At 63.1% G+C, this 3,775-nt stretch overlaps 1 protein-coding gene across 1 annotated transcript in view; it reads right to left on the bottom strand.

The window, feature by feature from the left end:
* Positions 1 to 3,775, bottom strand: part of BICRA (BRD4 interacting chromatin remodeling complex associated protein) — a 78,890-nt gene that overhangs the window by 21,171 nt on the left and 53,944 nt on the right. Inside the window, exon 2 of the mRNA XM_023522131.1 lies at positions 1,310 to 1,410. The gene's annotated coding sequence lies outside the window, so the exon portion shown is untranslated. The remainder of the gene's footprint in view (positions 1 to 1,309; positions 1,411 to 3,775) is intronic.

Here is a 3,775-nt window from a genome sequence, read left to right on the forward strand (position 1 = left end):
GATGACCTCACCCGACACTGAGTGAGCCCAGATCACGCGCAGGCCCCGTGCCAAGTGCCTCGCACACACCTGACTCGTTTAATCCTCCAGGTGTACCCCACAAGGTGGGTCCTGCCACCCCCGCTTTGCAGATGTGTGAACGCAGGCATGGAGACCAGCCTCCTCCACCTCCTGGCTAGCAGGTGGCACCAGGAAGTCTGACCCCTGAGCCTGTGCTTGTCACCACACTGTCCCGCCCCCGAGCGCAGCGCCTGGCCCCAAGTGGGGTGGGGAAGGGGTCCGTCCTACAAACGAACGGTGGAGGTGACGGCCCAGGCTCCGGGGTCCCCTTGAAGGCGTGTGCAGTGTGTCCCCAGGAGGGGCACAGAGGAGGGGGACCCAGAGGGTGGGCGTGCGGGGTCAGAGGAGCCGCCGCAGCCGGGCCGAGCCCATCGGCGTGGTGAGGGGACACGGCGGGCGTTTCCCAGGAGCTCGCGCTGCGCTAGGCACGGTCCCACGGCTGCCGTGAAGCAGGAGGGACGTCGTGAGCCCCGTTCCGCAGAGGAGGACACTGAAGTCCTCTGCATCTGCCCATCACCCGCCGCCAACCGAACCTTCCGGCTTCCCATACACCCCTCCGTCCCTCCAAGCTTCCGTCCGCCCAAACTGCCACGGAAACCTTTCCCGTCTTCCCGACTCCCAACTCATCCTTTCCCCGGGTGAAGCACGGGACACGCGAGAAATCCCGCCGGTCCACGGCGGTGAGTCTGTAGCCCACGGACACGGGGTTCCCACCCTCCTTTCTCTGTTTTCAGGGGTTGGGGGTGAAGCTGATGAAGGCAAAAGACCAGAGACATACACATGGCCAAACACGTTCCAGGCACTTTCCCGGGTGCATGGGACACACGCACATGCGTACACACTTCACGGGCCCCGGGGAATGAGCCTGGGTCCACATGAGGGCGGGCGTCCCCAGACAGGCCCTCCTCGGAGCCCGCTGTGTGGGCGACGCTGTGCCTCCGCGTCCCAGGCTCCGCCTCTGCTTCCCTCTCCCTGTGTCACCAGGTCCTCGGCCAACAAGCCCTGCCCTCCCCAACCAGCCCACAGGGGGAAGGCCCGGCCGGGAGCCTAAAAGGCAAGATCGGCAAGGAATCTGGAGGAAAGGGGATGGGGGTTGGAAGAGCCTGCCCGCAGCTGGTGTGGAGGCAGGGGGTGGCCCGCAGGGACCGGGCCCGGGCTGCACAGGCACGCTGCGGAGCCAGGCTCTGCCCAGGAGGCGGGACGAGGGACACCGGCCCCCCGGGATGCACGGGGTCCCTCCGCTGGTTACCTGCGCTACGAACGAATCATGAAGGGAAGGAGGGGTGGTCCACTCCAGGTCTACGCGGGGCCCCTGGCTGGGGACGTGGGGACTGTCCTTTTGGGGGCCAGCTGTGGAGAGAGAATGAGAGAGGAGCCGTGAGCGAGGAAGTCAGTGCAAAGGAGAGAGATGGAGCCGGACAGGGAGGGGGGCGGGGGCGGGACGGGGAAGGACAGAGGAGACACTGTGAAAAGGGACGTGAGAAAGGAGAGGTCAAATACGAGTTTAAACCCGCAGGAGACAGCGTCGCACACCATCGCGCACACGGCGTGTGAATACGTCTGCGTACACGGCTCTACTGTAGGCAGACGTGGACACACACACACACGTGACACATGCACGTGACACACACACAACACTGCGCAGCATCGTTTATCGGCCGTTCAGTCTGACAACGCAGTCGATTCTGGCTGTCCTGGTCCTACGCCTTCTAAAGCCGCTGAGCACAGGGCATCCCCGCTCCCGGGGAACACGAGGGGTTGGGGTCCTACAAGCCTCTCGTCGCAGTTCCGTGGGCCCGCCGATGCGGAACCCTGGTTTACCTGCGTCTGTGTCAGGACACCTCGTGTAACAGACACGGCCGGTCCGGACACCGGGCATGCAGCCGTCAGCACCGAGCTGAGCCTGAGCGGAGCTCGGCTGGCGCGTCCTTCCTCGGCCAGGCCCAGCCCGTCCTCCATGCTCCAGCCAGCACTACGCTGGGTGGCCACGACGGGGACCGCAGCTGGACACGCGTGGCCGTCAAGGCTCTGCACAAGTGACCGGGAAAGCGAGAACAGGAGCTGGGGCTACGAGGGTGAGTGAGCGGGCCAATCCGCAAACGCGATGCGGCGCCCCCCAGTGACGAAGGCGGGGAGCTGTGCAGGGCCCGCCACGAAGCGCGCGTCAACCCACCTCGCCCACGGGTCCCCAGCCTAAGTCCAGAGGCCTCGCCCCTAACCGCTACCCCACAGACGATGCTCACTGTGTTCTCTTAAAATCCGACGCAAATATGTCAAAAATGTCAAGATAAGACGGAGCCGGGTGAGGTGTGCAGGTCTGTTGTCATTTAGGAATGCCTGGGATGGCTCGGATTCCAAGAAGCGATCGAGAGTGGCCGGGAAGAGAGAGGAGGACCGGGAGCATGGAGCGCCCCCCACTCCCTGCCAAGAGCCCTGGGCCCCAGAGAGACGTGGAAAGTGTCTGCCACACGGCGCTGGAACAGGGTCCTGCCCCGCGAGACGCCACGGGCACAGCCCCGGCCTGGAGGCGCTCACAAACAGCCACGGAGCTTTCGCCAGGTTTCCTGGCTCACTCTGCAAACCTCAGGCCCCGGAATCGAGCCAGGAGCATGTGCGCCCTGGGCAGGCGTCTCCAAACCCGTTCGCGGGGGGGACGTCCAGTGGAAGGCTCCAGACCTCTCCGCGACAATTTTTACCATCTTCCATTCCGATGGTAACGTTAGAGACGTGAACGAAGCTCATCTGACTGATCGACATCATGGCCAGGTGTCGGTGACGAGGGCGTAGCATTCAACGGCTCAGATTTATGCACGTGGACGCGTGTAAATTTCACCTTTAAAAACTAAAGGCTACATCATCATCATCATCCTTGGCAAGTGACTCAACCTCTCTGGGTCTCAGGGTCTCATCTATAAAATGGGCACAATCCCAATCGCCACCTCTCACGGGCCGGCGTAGACGCTGTCAGCACAGGGCCGGGCGGGGTCCACACGGGCTACATCAGGACTCCTGGCCTCGACGTTATTATTCTGTGTGTCCTACTGAACATTGCTGGCTACTGAGAAAAGGTCAGGCCTCTGGCTTCTGCTCTCTGCCCCCCAATCCCTTGTCCACAAGGTGTCACAGCGGGACACCCCCTGGATCTAGAAAGTCGTAAATCGGGAGAGGGGCCAGACTTGCTCCGTTTTTAACAAACGCCCCCGATTCAGAGCAGCCGACAGCTCCAGAGCTGCCGTGCTCGCCCTGCTGGGCGGGAAGCGAGTGCGCCTGGGCTAATAAAAGCTTTTTGCCGGAGAGGCGGGTGGCGCTTGGGTTCGGGGAGACGGGGTCTCCAGCCCGGTGCTGCTGCTCCCCAGCTGTGAGCCCGGAGATGTCGCGGAGTCCGCTCCAGACCACCGTGAGGAAGCGGCGGGTCTCGCCTTCGATCTGCGGAAAACGCACCGTCTGTGCAGTGCAGGGAGCGCTGTGCAGTGTGGCCACCCCCAAAGCTTTCTGGCCACCGTCTGGCCAGAGGGGACAAGACTCCGAGGCCCCAGCTCTTCCACCTGCTGCCTGCTGCCACGTGCCACCCTTGAGCATGTTCAGGAGGGTTTATATGTCACCCGCTTTGGCCGTGGCTGATGCACTGGGTCTGACTCAAACCGCCACAGGCACAGAGTCTCTCTGATCCCTTCCAAGCCCTATCACTAGCCCCATTGCTCAGGGGAGATAAACG

This window comes from Pteropus vampyrus, unplaced genomic scaffold, assembly GCF_000151845.1.
Source record: "Pteropus vampyrus isolate Shadow unplaced genomic scaffold, Pvam_2.0 Scaffold333, whole genome shotgun sequence".
Classification (NCBI taxonomy): domain Eukaryota; kingdom Metazoa; phylum Chordata; class Mammalia; order Chiroptera; family Pteropodidae; genus Pteropus; species Pteropus vampyrus.